The sequence below is a fragment of the Lethenteron reissneri genome, chromosome 57 (assembly GCF_015708825.2).
Source record: "Lethenteron reissneri isolate LAM-NWPU_2019-01 chromosome 57, ASM1570882v1, whole genome shotgun sequence".
NCBI classification, from domain to species: Eukaryota; Metazoa; Chordata; class Hyperoartia; order Petromyzontiformes; family Petromyzontidae; genus Lethenteron; species Lethenteron reissneri.
Genome location: NC_083835.1, coordinates 8,493,518 through 8,513,311, shown reverse-complemented (window position 1 = coordinate 8,513,311; position 19,794 = coordinate 8,493,518).

Genomic DNA, 19,794 nt, shown 5'->3' with positions numbered 1-19,794 from the left:
CTATACACTACACTACTATACACTACACTACTATACACTACACTACTATACACTACACTATACACTACACTACTATACACTACACTACTATACACTACACTACTATACACTAATATGCACTATACACTACTATACACTACACTACTATACACTACTATACACTACTATGTACTATACACTACACTACTATACACTACACTATACACTACTATACACTATGCACTACACTACTATACACTATACACTACACTACTATACACTACTATACACTATACACTACACTACTATACACTACACTACTTTACACGACACTACTATACACTACTATACACTATACACTACACTACTATACACTACACTACTATACACTATACACTCACCACTACAAACCTGTCAACCCCTTATCAGTGCCCTACCTTATTACAGACCAGCTCAGATCTTATTCGTCACCCAGTGCCCAATATACATGTCAACGTTCATCCTACAAAGTCCTATTACAAGGGAGAAACACATAGACATTATTGATGTTGTTGTTATTGTGGCCCGTATTCAAACGGCTGTAGGTGGTATGGACCTGAAAACTCAATTTCCCTGTACAAAAATACAGGCTAATAAACCGTGTGGGTTTAGAGGTTTGCTACGATACACTCCACTACTATACACTACACTATACACTACACTATTATACACTACTATACACTACATATACTACAATATACACTACACTATACACTACTATACACTACACTATACACTACTATACACTACAATATACACTACTATACACTACACTATACACTACTATACACTTCCATGCCCCCTAATTTCTCACATTAACATCATGCTAATCTCTCACATTAACAAAGCCACTTCTATGTCCTGTAATTTCTCACATTAACATCATGCGAATCTCTCACATTAACAAAGCCACTTCTATGTCCTGTAATTTCTCACATTAAGATCATGGTAATCTCTCACATTAACAAAGCCACTTCTATGTCCTGTAATTTCTCACATTAACATCATGCTAATCTCTCACATTAACAAAGCCACTTCTATGTCCTGTAATTTCTCACATTAACATCATGCTAATCTCTCACATTAACATAGCCACTGCCGTGCCCTCTAACCCCTCACATTAACATCATGCTAATCTCTCACATTAACAAAGCCACTTCCATGCCCTCTAATCTCTCACATTAACATCATGCTAATCTCTCACATTAACAAAGCCACTTTCGTCCCCTCTAATTTCTCACGTTAACATCACGCTAATCCCTCACATTAACATAGCCACTTACATGCCCTCTAATTTCTCACGTTAACGTCATGCTAATCTCTCACATTAACATCATGCTAATCTCTCACATTAACAAAGCCACTTCCGTGCCCTCTAATCTCTCACATTAACATCATGCTAATCTCTCACATTAACATCATGCTAATCTCTCACATTAACATCATGCTAATCTCTCACATTAACAAAGCCACTTCCGTCCCCTCTAATTTCTCACGTTAACATCATGCTAATCTCTCACATTAACATCATGCTAATCTCTCACATTAACATAGCCACTTCCGTGCCCTCTAATCTCTCACATTAACATCACGCTAATCTCTCACATTAACATAGCCACTTCCATGCCATCTAATTTCTCACGTTAACATCATGCTAATCTCTCACATTAACATAGCCACTTCCATGCCATCTAATTTCTCACATTAACATCATGCTAATCTCTCACATTAACATAGCCACTTCCATGCCATCTAATTGTTCACATTAACATCATGCTAATCTCTCACATTAACAAAGCCACCTCCGTGCCCCCTAATTTCTCACATTAACATCATGCTAATCTCTCACATTAACATAGCCACTTCCATGCCATCTAATTTCTCACATTAACATCATGCTAATCTCTCACATTAACATAGCCACTTCCATGCCATCTAATTGTTCACATTAACATCATGCTAATCTCTCACATTAACAAAGCCACCTCCGTGCCCCCTAATTTCTCACATTAACATCATGCTAATCTCTCACATTAACAAAGCCACTTCTATGTCCTGTAATTTCTCACATTAAGATCATGGTAATCTCTCACATTAACAAAGCCACTTCTATGTCCTGTAATTTCTCCCATTAACATCATGCTAATCTCTCACATTAACAAAGCCACTTCTATGTCCTGTAATTTCTCACATTAAGATCATGCTAATCTCTCACATTAACAAAGCCACTTCTATGTCCTGTAATTTCTCACATTAACATCATGCTAATCTCTCACATTAACATAGCCACTGCCGTGCCCTCTAACCCCTCACATTAACATCATGCTAATCTCTCACATTAACATCATGCTAATCTCTCACATTAACAAAGCCACTTTCGTCCCCTCTAATTTCTCACGTTAACATCACGCTAATCCCTCACATTAACATAGCCACTTACATGCCCTCTAATTTCTCACGTTAACGTCATGCTAATCTCTCACATTAACATCATGCTAATCTCTCACATTAACAAAGCCACTTCCGTGCCCTCTAATCTCTCACATTAACATCATGCTAATCTCTCACATTGACATAGCCACTTCCGTGCCCCCTAATTTCTCACATTAACATCATGCTAATCTCTCACATTAACATAGCCACCTCCGTGCCCCCTAATTTCTCACATTAACATCATGCTAATCTCTCACATTAACATCATGCTAATCTCTCACATTAACATAGCCACTTCCGTGCCCTCTAATTTCTCACATTACCATCATGCTAATCTCTCACATTAACATCATGCTAATCCCTCACATTAACACGGCCACTTCCGTGCCCTCCTCCCAGTATTAGTATTATTACAAGCTTTTATTTAACTCACTCCGTCTGTTGTCGTATCCTCAAATCTTGTAACTCTATTTCAACCGTCTTCCCAATGTCGTATCGACTGTAAACTTGGTATAGCTATGCCATACTGATGACAATACTATAATCTATCATTAAACTTTTAAAATAGATTTTTAAACAATCTTTTTTACGGGTCTAATTGTCCACGGTCCCTTACATTATGGCAAGCTGCGGGGCCACTTAATGGAGTCGTGGAGTTCTGCCATTACGAGTACATTTCATTAAAGCGTGTTTTACAATTTTTTTTTTACCTATTTTATTTCTATGATGTCACCGGGTGTAAGGCCCCCACTGAGCGAAGTGGCTCTTATTCAGAAGCGTCAGAAATGACAGCTCAACTAGAAGTGGCGACTTACCACCACCATCATCATCTTTGCCACGTGCGATTTTTATATCGGTAGCAAAACACTCGAAACGCGTAGAAACGTCCGATTCTCAATGTGGACGGGGAAAACCGGAGGACCCGGAGGGAAAATCCACGCAACCACGGGGAGAGAGAGAGACACGCAGACTCCAAATTATACAGCAGGCGTCAGGGTCGGGATCAACCACACGACCTCCTGTATACCAGGCGAGGTAGTTAACATCTCCTAGTCACCGTGATGATGAGAGAGAGACATGCAAACTTCAAATATACAGCAGGCATCGTCAGGGTCGGGATCGACCCCACGACCTCTTGTACACCAGACGAGGTAGTCAACATCTCCTAACCACCGTGATGATGATGATGATGAGAGACACGCAAACTCCAGATCTCCTAGCCACTGTGATGATGATGAGAGAGAGAGACACACGCAAACTCCAAATATACAGCAGCAGGCGTCAGCGTCGGCATCGAACCCATGACCGCCTGTACACCAGGCGAGGTAGTCAACATCTCCTAGCCACCGTGGCGCCCCCCAAGTTGAAACCTTTCCTATTCTACCGAGCTCGGGGAGTGTCATTGGCGGGTGCTGTGAATTCCACATTACCATGACGAGAGCAAGTCTACTCGCAGCGCAGCCGCTGTTAATTTAAATACATTAACACTCCATCTCCCTGCATCTCTCTCTCTCTCTCCCAACACGAAGATAGGATTAAGATTGGCGCTGCTTAATCCTATTACGAAAAGAGGGATCTTAACACAGTGTCAACTAACCCCTTACACAAAGACAAAGATCCCCCGTGTAGCCTTTCAACAGACCGTTGGGGCAAGTGCTGTTCGCGAGCACCTATGAAGGCCGGCACGGCACACGAGGGGGTGGGTGACCAGCACCACGCCCGGCCGCCTTTGTCTCCCCAGTGGCGATGTTCACTACGCACCGCACCAGGTACTCATTTGAGGCTGAGTCGACCTAGTGGGGAGGCTCAGTATCGGTTCAGATAATCGTCGTGAGCGGGAATCGAACTCGGGTCGCCGGGTTCGTAGCGCAGCGTAGCGCTAACCGCTGCGCCACCACTCCCCACACACAGATAAAGATGCCCCTAGTCGCAATAACATCACCGCCGCGGTCACAGCGCGTGCCGTGTGTGCCGTGCCGGACCTCACGGAGGTGCCGCCTGCTCACAGGGACTTGCCTGCCGGAGTTGTGTGTGCCAGGCTACACGGGGGACCTTTGTCTTTGTCGTGTCCATGAAGAGCGGTGGCGCGGCGGTTAGCGCAGCTGCGTTACGAACCCGGCGACCCGAGTTCGATTCCCGCTCACGGCCACCAACAGCGACGATTATCTGAACCGGTGTCGGGCCTCCCCTAGGTCGACTCAGCCTCAAATGTACCTAGTGCGGTGTGTAGTGAACATTGCCACTGGGGAGACAAAGGCGGCCGGGCGTGGCACTTGCCCCAACAGTCTGTTGAAGCTACACGGGGATCTCTATTGTTGTATTTGTCTTAAAATAAAACATAATAAATAATGGCTGACGTTTCGGACAATGGTCCCACTTCGGAGAATATGACATCACCACATTGTATATGCCCTGAAGGTTCATTCCCTGAAACGTCGACTAGTATACATATGTAGTAGACATATTAAAAGACTTCTCCGTTAGAAAGTTGAACAACTCACGAAATATCACGGCTCATACGCAGCCGCTCATAGTTACGACTTGCATCAGTACGGCAACTGTTCACTATTATTAATATAAACCATCGTTTTTATTCCTTATCTATTTGTACATGTTTACTTATAAAGTAATTACAATAATTAAAGAGCGGAATGATCATCATACGATGGATATTTTAGTTTCGCCCTCACAACGGACAATGCAATTGTTGTGGGATATTTTACTTAATGATTTATCGTGCCATCACGATATCGTGAAATATCACAATATCGCGATGTATCGGCTACCGCAGGCACGAGGAATATCAGTGGAGAGGGGGCGGTGGCAGAGGTGGTGGTTGCTGCCAGAGCAAAGTCTGACGCTGCTGATGAGACACTGAACGAGGAAGCCACTGCTTGCCGATGCACATCTGGGCCGTTCACCAGCATTGCGGTTCAAGAAAAGTCTGACGCTGCTGATGAGACACTGAACGAGGAAGCCACTGCTTGTCGATGCACATCTGGGCCGTTCACCAGCATTGCGGTTCAAGAAAAGTCTGACGCTGCTGATGAGACACTGAACGAGGAAGCCACTGCTTGCCGATGCACATCTGGGCCGTTCACCAGCATTGCGGTTCAAGAAAAGTCTGACGCTGCTGATAAGACACTGAACGAGGAAGCCACTGCTTGCCGATAAACATCTGGGCCGTTCACCAGCATTGCGGTTCAAGAAAAGTCTGACGCTGCTGATGAGACACTGAACGAGGAAGCCACTGCTTGTCGATGCACATCTGGGCCGTTCACCAGCATTGCGGTTCAAGAAAAGTCTGATGCTGCTGATGAGACACTGAACGAGGAAGACACTGCTTGTCGATAAACATCTGGGCCGTTCACCAGCATTGCGGTTCAAGAAAAGTCTGACGCTGCTGATGAGACACTGAACGAGGAAGCCACTGCTTGCCGATGCACATCTGGGCCGTTCACCAGCATTGCGGTTCAAGCAAAGTCTGACGCTGCTGATGAGACACTGAACGAGGAAGCCACTGCTTGTCGATAAACATCTGGGCCGTTCACCAGCATTGCGGTTCAAGCAAAGTCTGACGCTGCTGATGAGACACTGAACGAGGAAGCCACTGCTTGCCGATAAACATCTGGGCCGTTCACCAGCATTGCGGTTCAATAAAAGTCTGACGCTGCTGATGAGACACTGAACGAGGAAGCCACTGCTTGCCGATAAACGTCTGGGCCGTTCACCAGCATTGCGGTTCAAGAAAAGTCTGACGCTGCTGATGAGACACTGAACGAGGAAGCCACTGCTTGTCGATAAAAATCTGGGCCGTTCACCAGCATTGCGGTTCAAGCAAAGTCTGACGCTGCTGATGAGACACTGAACGAGGAAGCCACTGCTTGCCGATAAACGTCTGGGCCGTTCACCAGCATTGCGGTTCAAGAAAAGTCTGACGCTGCTGATGAGACACTGAACGAGGAAGCCACTGCTTGTCGATAAACATCTGGGCCGTTCACCAGCATTGCGGTTCAAGAAAAGTCTGACGCTGCTGATGAGACACTGAACGAGGAAGCCACTGCTTGTCGATAAACATCTGGGCCGTTCACCAGCATTGCGGTTCAATAAGAGTCTGACGCTGCTGATGAGACACTGAACGAGGAAGCCACTGCTTGTCGATAAACATCTGGGCCGTTCACCAGCATTGCGGTTCAAGAAAAGTCTGACGCTGCTGATGAGACACTGAACGAGGAAGCCACTGCTTGCCGATAAACATCTGGGCCGTTCACCAGCATTGCGGTTCAAGAAAAGTCTGACGCTGCTGATGAGACACTGAACGAGGAAGCCAGTGCTTGCCGATAAACATCTGGGCCGTTCACCAGCATTGCGGTTCAATAAAAGTCTGATGCTGCTGATGAGACACTGAACGAGGAAGCCACTGCTTGCCGATAAACATCTGGGCCGTTCACCAGCATTGTGGTTCAAGAAAAGCCTGACGCTGTTGATGAGACACTGAACGAGGAAGCCACTGCTTGCCGATAAACATCTGGGCCGTTCACCAGCATTGCGGTTCAAGAAAAGTCTGACGCTGCTGATGAGACACTGAACGAGGAAGCCACTGCTTGCCGATAAACATTTGGGCCGTTCACCAGCATTGCGGTTCAATAAAAGTCTGACGCTGCTGATGAGACACTGAACGAGGAAGCCACTGCTTGCCGATAAACATCTGGGCCGTTCACCAGCATTGCGGTTCAAGAAAAGTCTGACGCTGCTGATGAGACACTGGATGTGGAAGCCACTGCTTGCCGATAAACATCTGGGCCGTTCACCAGCATTGCGGTTCAAGAAAAGTCTGACGCTGCTGATGAGACACTGAACGAGGAAGCCACTGCTTGTCGATAAACATCTGGGCCGTTCACCAGCATTGCGGTTCAAGAAAAGTCTGACGCTGCTGATGAGACACTGAACGAGGAAGCCACTGCTTGTCGATAAACATCTGGGCCGTTCACCAGCATTGCGGTTCAATAAGAGTCTGACGCTGCTGATGAGACACTGAACGAGGAAGCCACTGCTTGTCGATAAACATCTGGGCCGTTCACCAGCATTGCGGTTCAATAAGAGTCTGACGCTGCTGATGAGACACTGAACGAGGAAGCCACTGCTTGTCGATAAACATCTGGGCCGTTCACCAGCATTGCGGTTCAAGAAAAGTCTGACGCTGCTGATGAGACACTGAACGAGGAAGCCACTGCTTGCCGATAAACATCTGGGCCGTTCACCAGCATTGCGGTTCAAGAAAAGTCTGACGCTGCTGATGAGACACTGAACGAGGAAGCCAGTGCTTGCCGATAAACATCTGGGCCGTTCACCAGCATTGCGGTTCAATAAAAGTCTGATGCTGCTGATGAGACACTGAACGAGGAAGCCACTGCTTGCCGATAAACATCTGGGCCGTTCACCAGCATTGTGGTTCAAGAAAAGCCTGACGCTGTTGATGAGACACTGAACGAGGAAGCCACTGCTTGCCGATAAACATCTGGGCCGTTCACCAGCATTGCGGTTCAAGAAAAGTCTGACGCTGCTGATGAGACACTGAACGAGGAAGCCACTGCTTGCCGATAAACATTTGGGCCGTTCACCAGCATTGCGGTTCAATAAAAGTCTGACGCTGCTGATGAGACACTGAACGAGGAAGCCACTGCTTGCCGATAAACATCTGGGCCGTTCACCAGCATTGCGGTTCAAGAAAAGTCTGACGCTGCTGATGAGACACTGGATGTGGAAGCCACTGCTTGCCGATAAACATCTGGGCCGTTCACCAGCATTGCGGTTCAAGAAAAGTCTGACGCTGCTGACGAGACAATGAACGAGGAAGCCACTGCTTGTCGATAAACATCTGGGCCGTTCACCAGCATTGCGGTTCAAGCAAAGTCTGACGCTGCTGATGAGACACTGAACGAGGAAGCCACTGCTTGCCGATAAACATCTGGGCCGTTCACCAGCATTGCGGTTCAATAAAAGTCTGACGCTGCTGATGAGACACTGAACGAGGAAGCCACTGCTTGCCGATAAACGTCTGGGCCGTTCACCAGCATTGCGGTTCAAGAAAAGTCTGACGCTGCTGATGAGACACTGAACGAGGAAGCCACTGCTTGTCGATAAACATCTGGGCCGTTCACCAGCATTGCGGTTCAAGCAAAGTTTGACGCTGCTGATGAGACACTGAACGAGGAAGCCACTGCTTGCCGATAAACGTCTGGGCCGTTCACCAGCATTGCGGTTCAAGAAAAGTCTGACGCTGCTGATGAGACACTGAACGAGGAAGCCACTGCTTGTCGATAAACATCTGGGCCGTTCACCAGCATTGCGGTTCAAGAAAAGTCTGACGCTGCTGATGAGACACTGAACGAGAAAGCCACTGCTTGTCGATAAACATCTGGGCCGTTCACCAGCATTGCGGTTCAATAAAAGTCTGACGCTGCTGATGAGACACTGAACGAGGAAGCCACTGCTTGTCGATAAACATCTGGGCCGTTCACCAGCATTGCGGTTCAAGAAAAGTCTGACGCTGCTGATGAGACACTGAACGAGGAAGCCACTGCTTGCCGATAAACATCTGGGCCGTTCACCAGCATTGCGATTCAAGAAAAGTCTGACGCTGCTGATGAGACACTGAACGAGGAAGCCACTGCTTGCCGATAAACATCTGGGCCGTTCACCAGCATTGCGGTTCAAGAAAAGTCTGACGCTGCTGATGAGACACTGAATGAGGAAGCCAGTGCTTGCCGATAAACATCTGGGCCGTTCACCAGCATTGCGGTTCAATAAAAGTCTGATGCTGCTGATGAGACACTGAACGAGGAAGCCACTGCTTGCCGATAAACATCTGGGCCGTTCACCAGCATTGCGGTTCAAGAAAAGTCTGACGCTGTTGATGAGACACTGAACGAGGAAGCCACTGCTTGCCGATAAACATCTGGGCCGTTCACCAGCATTGCGGTTCAAGAAAAGTCTGACGCTGCTGATGAGACACTGAACGAGGAAGCCACTGCTTGCCGATAAACATCTGGGCCGTTCACCAGCATTGCGGTTCAAGAAAAGTCTGACGCTGCTGATGAGACACTGAACGAGGAAGCCACTGCTTGCCGATAAACATTTGGGCCGTTCACCAGCATTGCGGTTCAATAAAAGTCTGACGCTGCTGATAAGACACTGAACGAGGAAGCCACTGCTTGCCGATAAACATCTGGGCCGTTCACCAGCATTGCGGTTCAAGAAAAGTCTGACGCTGCTGATGAGACACTGGATGTGGAAGCCACTGCTTGCCGATAAACATCTGGGCCGTTCACCAGCATTGCGGTTCAAGAAAAGTCTGACGCTGCTGATGAGACAATGAACGAGGAAGCCACTGCTTGTCGATAAACATCTGGGCCGTTCACCAGCATTGCGGTTCAAGCAAAGTCTGACGCTGCTGATGAGACACTGAACGAGGAAGCCACTGCTTGCCGATAAACATCTGGGCCGTTCACCAGCATTGCGGTTCAATAAAAGTCTGACGCTGCTGATGAGACACTGAACGAGGAAGCCACTGCTTGCCGATAAACGTCTGGGCCGTTCACCAGCATTGCGTTTCAAGAAAAGTTTGACGCTGCTGATGAGACACTGAACGAGGAAGCCACTGCTTGTCGATAAACATCTGGGCCGTTCACCAGCATTGCGGTTCAAGCAAAGTCTGACGCTGCTGATGAGACACTGAACGAGGAAGCCACTGCTTGCCGATAAACGTCTGGGCCGTTCACCAGCATTGCGGTTCAAGAAAAGTCTGACGCTGCTGATGAGACACTGAACGAGGAAGCCACTGCTTGTCGATAAACATCTGGGCCGTTCACCAGCATTGCGGTTCAAGAAAAGTCTGACGCTGCTGATGAGACACTGAACGAGAAAGCCACTGCTTGTCGATAAACATCTGGGCCGTTCACCAGCATTGCGGTTAAATAAAAGTCTGACGCTGCTGATGAGACACTGAACGAGGAAGCCACTGCTTGTCGATAAACATCTGGGCCGTTCACCAGCATTGCGGTTCAAGAAAAGTCTGACGCTGCTGATGAGACACTGAACGAGGAAGCCACTGCTTGCCGATAAACATCTGGGCCGTTCACCAGCATTGCGGTTCAAGAAAAGTCTGACGCTGCTGATGAGACACTGAACGAGGAAGCCACTGCTTGCCGATAAACATCTGGGCCGTTCACCAGCATTGCGGTTCAAGAAAAGTCTGACGCTGCTGATGAGACACTGAACGAGGAAGCCAGTGCTTGCCAATAAACATCTGGGCCGTTCACCAGCATTGCGGTTCAATAAAAGTCTGATGCTGCTGATGAGACACTGAACGAGGAAGCCACTGCTTGCCGATAAACATCTGGGCCGTTCACCAGCATTGCGGTTCAAGAAAAGTCTGACGCTGTTGATGAGACACTGAACGAGGAAGCCACTGCTTGCCGATAAACATCTGGGCCGTTCACCAGCATTGCGGTTCAAGAAAAGTCTGACGCTGCTGATGAGACACTGAACGAGGAAGCCACTGCTTGTCGATAAACATCTGGGCCGTTCACCAGCATTGCGGTTCAAGAAAAGTCTGACGCTGCTGATGAGACACTGAACGAGAAAGCCACTGCTTGTCGATAAACATCTGGGCCGTTCACCAGCATTGCGGTTCAATAAAAGTCTGACGCTGCTGATGAGACACTGAACGAGGAAGCCACTGCTTGTCGATAAACATCTGGGCCGTTCACCAGCATTGCGGTTCAAGAAAAGTCTGACGCTGCTGATGAGACACTGAACGAGGAAGCCACTGCTTGCCGATAAACATCTGGGCCGTTCACCAGCATTGCGATTCAAGAAAAGTCTGACGCTGCTGATGAGACACTGAACGAGGAAGCCACTGCTTGCCGATAAACATCTGGGCCGTTCACCAGCATTGCGGTTCAAGAAAAGTCTGACGCTGCTGATGAGACACTGAACGAGGAAGCCAGTGCTTGCCGATAAACATCTGGGCCGTTCACCAGCATTGCGGTTCAATAAAAGTCTGATGCTGCTGATGAGACACTGAACGAGGAAGCCACTGCTTGCCGATAAACATCTGGGCCGTTCACCAGCATTGCGGTTCAAGAAAAGTCTGACGCTGTTGATGAGACACTGAACGAGGAAGCCACTGCTTGCCGATAAACATCTGGGCCGTTCACCAGCATTGCGGTTCAAGAAAAGTCTGACGCTGCTGATGAGACACTGAACGAGGAAGCCACTGCTTGCCGATAAACATCTGGGCCGTTCACCAGCATTGCGGTTCAAGAAAAGTCTGACGCTGCTGATGAGACACTGAACGAGGAAGCCACTGCTTGCCGATAAACATTTGGGCCGTTCACCAGCATTGCGGTTCAATAAAAGTCTGACGCTGCTGATGAGACACTGAACGAGGAAGCCACTGCTTGCCGATAAACATCTGGGCCGTTCACCAGCATTGCGGTTCAAGAAAAGTCTGACGCTGCTGATGAGACACTGGATGTGGAAGCCACTGCTTGCCGATAAACATCTGGGCCGTTCACCAGCATTGCGGTTCAAGAAAAGTCTGACGCTGCTGATGAGACAATGAACGAGGAAGCCACTGCTTGTCGATAAACATCTGGGCCGTTCACCAGCATTGCGGTTCAAGCAAAGTCTGACGCTGCTGATGAGACACTGAACGAGGAAGCCACTGCTTGCCGATAAACATCTGGGCCGTTCACCAGCATTGCGGTTCAATAAAAGTCTGACGCTGCTGATGAGACACTGAACGAGGAAGCCACTGCTTGCCGATAAACATCTGGGCCGTTCACCAGCATTGCGGTTCAAGAAAAGTCTGATGCTGCTGATGAGACACTGAACGAGGAAGCCACTGCTTGCCGATAAACATCTGGGCCGTTCACCAGCATTGCGGTTCAAGAAAAGTCTGACGCTGCTGATGAGACACTGAACGAGAAAGCCACTGCTTGTCGATAAACATTTGGGCCGTTCACCAGCATTGCGGTTCAATAAAAGTCTGACGCTGCTGATGAGACACTGAACGAGGAAGCCACTGCTTGCCGATAAACATCTGGGCCGTTCACCAGCATTGCGGTTCAAGAAAAGTCTGACGCTGCTGATGAGACACTGGATGTGGAAGCCACTGCTTGCCGATAAACATCTGGGCCGTTCACCAGCATTGCGGTTCAAGAAAAGTCTGACGCTGCTGATGAGACAATGAACGAGGAAGCCACTGCTTGTCGATAAACATCTGGGCCGTTCACCAGCATTGCGGTTCAAGCAAAGTCTGACGCTGCTGATGAGACACTGAACGAGGAAGCCACTGCTTGCCGATAAACATCTGGGCCGTTCACCAGCATTGCGGTTCAATAAAAGTCTGACGCTGCTGATGAGACACTGAACGAGGAAGCCACTGCTTGCCGATAAACGTCTGGGCCGTTCACCAGCATTGCGGTTCAAGAAAAGTCTGACGCTGCTGATGAGACACTGAACGAGGAAGCCACTGCTTGTCGATAAACATCTGGGCCGTTCACCAGCATTGCGGTTCAAGCAAAGTCTGACGCTGCTGATGAGACACTGAACGAGGAAGCCACTGCTTGCCGATAAACGTCTGGGCCGTTCACCAGCATTGCGGTTCAAGAAAAGTCTGACGCTGCTGATGAGACACTGAACGAGGAAGCCACTGCTTGTCGATAAACATCTGGGCCGTTCACCAGCATTGCGGTTCAAGAAAAGTCTGACGCTGCTGATGAGACACTGAACGAGAAAGCCACTGCTTGTCGATAAACATCTGGGCCGTTCACCAGCATTGCGGTTCAATAAAAGTCTGACGCTGCTGATGAGACACTGAACGAGGAAGCCACTGCTTGTCGATAAACATCTGGGCCGTTCACCAGCATTGCGGTTCAAGAAAAGTCTGACGCTGCTGATGAGACACTGAACGAGGAAGCCACTGCTTGCCGATAAACATCTGGGCCGTTCACCAGCATTGCGGTTCAAGAAAAGTCTGACGCTGCTGATGAGACACTGAACGAGGAAGCCACTGCTTGCCGATAAACATCTGGGCCGTTCACCAGCATTGCGGTTCAAGAAAAGTCTGACGCTGCTGATGAGACACTGAATGAGGAAGCCAGTGCTTGCCGATAAACATCTGGGCCGTTCACCAGCATTGCGGTTCAATAAAAGTCTGATGCTGCTGATGAGACACTGAACGAGGAAGCCACTGCTTGCCGATAAACATCTGGGCCGTTCACCAGCATTGTGGTTCATGAAAAGTCTGACGCTGTTGATGAGACACTGAACGAGGAAGCCACTGCTTGCCGATAAACATCTGGGCCGTTCACCAGCATTGCGGTTCAAGAAAAGTCTGACGCTGCTGATGAGACACTGAACGAGGAAGCCACTGCTTGCCGATAAACATCTGGGCCGTTCACCAGCATTGCGGTTCAATAAAAGTCTGACGCTGCTGATGAGACACTGAACGAGGAAGCCACTTGCTTGCCGATAAACATCTGGGCCGTTCACCAGCATTGCGGTTCAAGAAAAGTCTGACGCTGCTGATGAGACACTGGATGTGGAAGCCACTGCTTGCCGATAAACATCTGGGCCATTCACCAGCATTGCGGTTCAAGAAAAGTCTGACGCTGCTGATGAGACACTGAACGAGGAAGCCACTGCTTGCCGATACACATCTGGGCCGTTCCCCAGCATTGCGGTTCAATAAAAGTCTGATGCTGCTGATGAGACACTGAACGAGGAAGCCACTGCTTGCCGATAAACATCTGGGCCGTTCACCAGCATTGCGGTTCAATAAAAGTCTGACGCTGCTGATAAGACACTGAACGAGGAAGCCACTGCTTGTCGATAAACATCTGGGCCGTTCACCAGCATTGCGGTTCAAGAAAAGTCTGATGCTGCTGATGAGACACTGAACGAGGAAGCCACTGCTTGCCGATAAACATCTGGGCCGTTCACCAGCATTGCGGTTCAATAAAAGTCTGACGCTGCTGATGAGACACTGAACGAGGAAGCCACTGCTTGCCGATAAACATCTGGGCCGTTCACCAGCATTGCGGTTCAAGCAAAGTCTGACGCTGCTGATGAGACACTGGATGTGGAAGGCTGCCCTTGGCTAGAAGCGTCTGGACATTCGTTTGCATTGGGTGCATGCAAATGATAAACACTGCTGATGAGACACTGGAAGTGGAAACCGGCATTTTGTCTATAAACATATTTTCTCTTCTTGGTTCTTTCGGTAAAGTCACGTAGAAGGGAAGTAATAAAATAATAAAAATAAAACGTAATAAAATAATTCTCACGACATTTCGGCCACAACGCAAGCAGCCGTCCTGGTCTTCACCTGATGACGACAGCTTGCGTTGTGGCCGAAAGGTCGTGAGAATTATTTTATTTCGTTTTATTTTTATTATTTTATTACTTCCCTTCTACGTGACTTTACCGAAAGAACCAAGAAGATGACTGCCGATAGACTCAACACTGCCCATAGACTCAACACTGCCCATAGATTAACACTGCCCATAGACTCAACACTGCCCATAGATTAACACTGCCCATAGACTCAACACTGCCCATAGACTCAACACTACCCATAGACTCAACACTACCCATAGACTCAACACTGCCCATAGACTCAACACTGCCCATAGATTAACACTGCCCATAGACTCAACACTGCCCATAGACTCAACACTACACCATAGACTCAACACTGCCCACAGACTCAACACTGCCCACAGACTCAACACTGCCCATAGACTCAACACTGCCCACAGACTCAACACTGCCCATAGACTCAACACTGCACCATAGACTCAACACTGCCCAGAGACTCAACACTGCACCATCGACTCAACACTGCACCATAGACTCAACACTGCCCATAGACTCAACTCTGCACCATAGACTCAACACTGCACCATAGACTCAACACTGCCCATAGACTCAACACTGCCCATAGACTAACACTGCCCATAGACTCAACACTGTCCATAGACTCAACACTACCCATAACTCAACACTGCCCGTAGACTCAACACTGCACATAGACTCAACACTGCCCATAGACTAACACTGTCCATATGTAATGCGGTTGTAAACGGCCCTTCTGAGGTGCCGTCAGGGGGGGAGGAGTTAGGTCACGTGGGGGGAGAGGGGTTGAGTATAGAAGGAGGGGAACCGGAAGAGCAAGGGGAGTGACGGGGAACCAGGAACAGAGGAAGGCCACGAAGGGCGAAGCGGGGTGTGGCGAGATCGCCACGAACACGGGGGGAGCGAGGATCGGCACCGTTGGCCAGCGGTGACCGACCCGAAGCAGCGAGGAGGCTGCAGTCAGCAGCGGGGCTGCACAGAGAGAGTGGGCAGCGGGTCTGCATACAGTGACAGCCAGAGGGTCTGCACATAGGGGTAGCAGCAAGTCTGCAGGGAGGAGGTTACAGTAGATGAAGCAGAGAGTCAGAGGGGTGAGGAAGCTATAATAGCAGTGAATAGCCGGGGGCTACAAATACAGGAGTTATAACAGAGTGCCGTGTGGGTAAAGACGTGAACCTGAATAAAGACACGAAGACAGAAAGAAGTGTTCGAGTCCTTTTATTACACATAGACTAACACTGCCCATAGACTCAACACTGCCCATAGACTCAACACTGCCCATATACTCAACACTACCCATAACTCAACACTGCCCGTAGACTCAACACTGCACATAGACTCAACACTGCCCATAGACTAACACTGCCCATAGACTCAACACTGCCCATAGACTCAACACTGCCCATATACTCAACACTGCCCATAGACTCAATACTGCCCAGAGACTCAACACTGCCCATAGACTCAACACTGCACCATAGACGCAACACTGCCCATAGACTCAACACTGCCCATAGACTCAACACTGCCCATAACTCAACACTGCCCGTAGACTCAACACTGCACATAGACTCAACACTGCCCATAGACTAACACTGTCCATAGACTAACACTGCCCATAGACTCAACACTGCCCATAGACTAAACACTGCCCATATACTCAACACTACCCATAACTCAACACTGCCCGTAGACTCAACACTGCACATAGACTCAACACTGCCCATAGTCTCAACACTGCACCATAGACTCAACACTGCCCATAGAATCAACACTGCACCATAGACTCAACACTGCCCATAGACTCAACACTGCCCATAGACTAACACTACCCATAGACTCAACACTGCCCATCGACTAACACTACCCATAGACTTAACACTGCCCATAGACTAACACTACCCACAGACTCAACACCACTCATAGATTCAACACTGCCCATCGACGAACACTGCCCATAGACTCAACACTGCCCATAGACTAACACTGCCCATAGACTCAACACTGCCCATAGACTCAACACTGCCCATATACTCAACACTACCCATAACTCAACACTGCCCGTAGACTCAACACTGCACATAGACTCAACACTGCCCATATACTCAACACTGCACTATAGACTCAACACCGCCCATAGAATCAACACTGCACCATAGACTCAACACTGCCCATAGACTCAACACTGCCCATAGACTAACACTACCCATAGACTCAACACTGCCCATCGACTAACACTACCCATAGACTTAACACTGCCCATAGACTAACACTACCCACAGACTCAACACTGCACCATAGACTCAACACTGCCCATAGACTCAACACTGCCAATAGACTCAACACTGCCCATAGACTCAACACTGCCCATAGACTCAACACTACACCGTAGACTCAACACTGCCCATAGACTCAACACTGCCCATAGACTCAACACTGCCCATAGACTCAACACTACACCGTAGACTCAACACTGCCCATAGACTCAACACTGCACCATAGACTCAACACTGCTTATAGACTCAACACTGCCCATATACTCAACACTACCCATTGACTAACACTGCCCATAGACTCAACACTACACCATAGACTCAACACTGCCCATAGACTCAACACTGCCCATAGACTCAACACTGCCCATAGACTCAACACTGCCCATAGACTCAACACTGCCCACAGACTCAACACTGCACCTCCGATTAGCACGATTGGCCCTGTACGGTGCGAAAGAAGTTCACCGTACGCGCATTTAAGGCTGAGTGGACCTAGGTGGAGGGAAGCGCCAGTTGAGAAGTCCACAACTGATGGTCGGGGCTGTGAGCGGAAATTTTTTTTTCATCGCATGTCAATATTACAATTTGATACAATCATATTACACACGCTTCAAATCTAAACATGTTTACACTTGCATATATTATTGTGTAAGCACGTACTAATGTCATACTGTAGTGGGGAGTGGTGGTGCAGCGGTTAGCGCACCGCTCACCAGGGGCGGTTGTCTGAACCGGTCCTGGGCCTGCCCTAGGTCGGCTCAGCCTCAAACGAGTAGCTGGCGTGGTGCAGGCCACCCGCCAGCCAGCTGGTGGTGCTACTACTCGCTAACAGCACTTTGCCCCTTGAAGCATCTTTAACGTACACACACAACACGCACAATACGCCCCGCCCGGCCGTCTTTGTCTTCCCTCGTACTGATGTTGACCAAGGTACTCGTTTAGGGCTGAGAGTCAACCTATGGGGGATGTTCCATCAAGGGTGTTGGTGGCTGTGAGCGGGAATCAAACTCGGGTGGCATGGGTTGGTAGCGCAGCGCGCCAACCGCTGCCCCACCGCTCACTCCCCCCGTGTAGCCTTGACGGACTGTTGGGGCAAGTGTTGAAAGGACAAAGACAAAGATCCCCCGTGTAGCCTTCACAGACTGTTGGGGCAAGTGTTGCTTCTACAAAAACAAAGATCCCCCGTGTAGCCTTAGCGGACTGTTGGGGCAAGTGTTGCTTAGACAAAGACAAAGATCCCCCGTGTAGCCTTGACGGAATGTTGGGGCAAGTGCTGCTTCTACAAAAACAAAGATCCCCCGTGTAGCCTTGGCGGACTGGTGGGGCAAGTGTTGCTCATACAAAGACAAAGATCCCCCGTGTATGTGTAGCCTTGGCAGACTGTTGGGGCAAGTGTTGCTCAGACAAAGACAAAGACCCCCCGTGTAGCCTTGACGGACTGTCGGGGCAAGTGTTGCTTAGACAAAGATCCCCCGTGTAGCCTTCACAGACTGTTGGGGCAAGTCCTGTTAGCGAGGACCTGTGAAGGCCGGCACGGCACACGAGGGGGTGGGGTGGCCAGCACCACGCCCGGCCGCCTTTGTCTCCCAGTGGCGATGTTTACTACGCATCGCACCAGGTACTCATTTGCGGCCGAGTCGACCTATGGAAGGCCCAGGACCGGTTCAGATAATCGTCACTGTTTGTTGATGGCCGTGAGCGGGAATCGAACTCGGGTTCCGCCGGGTTCGTAGCGCAGCGAAGCGCTAACCGCTGCGCCACCGCTTTCCATACATCCGCGCGCACCCGATACACGCTCTGTGCAATACATATACACAGATACATCCATCTATGTATATGCTCACACACGCACATAGGGAGCGGTGGGGCAGCGGTTAGCGCGCTGCGTTGTGAATGCGGCCACGGCTAACGTCAGCGACCAGGCGCTCAACCACCGATGATCCTTGGGGGGTGAAGTTTGGACCGCCGCTCAACCCTCGCTACCCACGATCAGCTCGGCGAGGCGAGATGTGGCTTCGTCTAGCGGCAGACTGACAGAGACTGCAAAGTTCCTATTTGCATTACACTAGTCAGCTGAAATTAAACACGGGGAACCACAACCATGGCAGTGGCAACAGAAGATCGACAAGGAGGCAACTGGCCATATGCCTGCGTACGCTATAATGGGAGAATCATCATCATTGGACCTCCGTTGCACTACCAAAATTAGAGATTAGGGGTTTTTCCCCTTTTTTTATCTGGCAACAAAACTGAAACCTTTTCACGAGGAATCACGTCTGCATTATCCACACTACTTGTGGTCAAAATGCAAACAAAAAACACACTCTAATAACACTGGTCAACACACTTTTTCTGGCATAAGGTATTCCAACGGGTTTAAGGTAATTTTGGGGTGCCGATTCCAAATCTGGCATCGGTTTTTGTCTATCACATCAGGTTTTTTGAGATATCAAATATTGCATTTTCAATAAAAACTGCGGAAGAAAAATATTAAATAGATGTGGATATCTACGTAAAATTATATTATACACACACTATCCTAAAAACACAGCACCGTATTTTAACACTAAAGCAGTCACTGACTCGCAACAACTTGCAATCATAAGTGACAGAGTTAATTTCGGGTAAAATCAATGAAAAT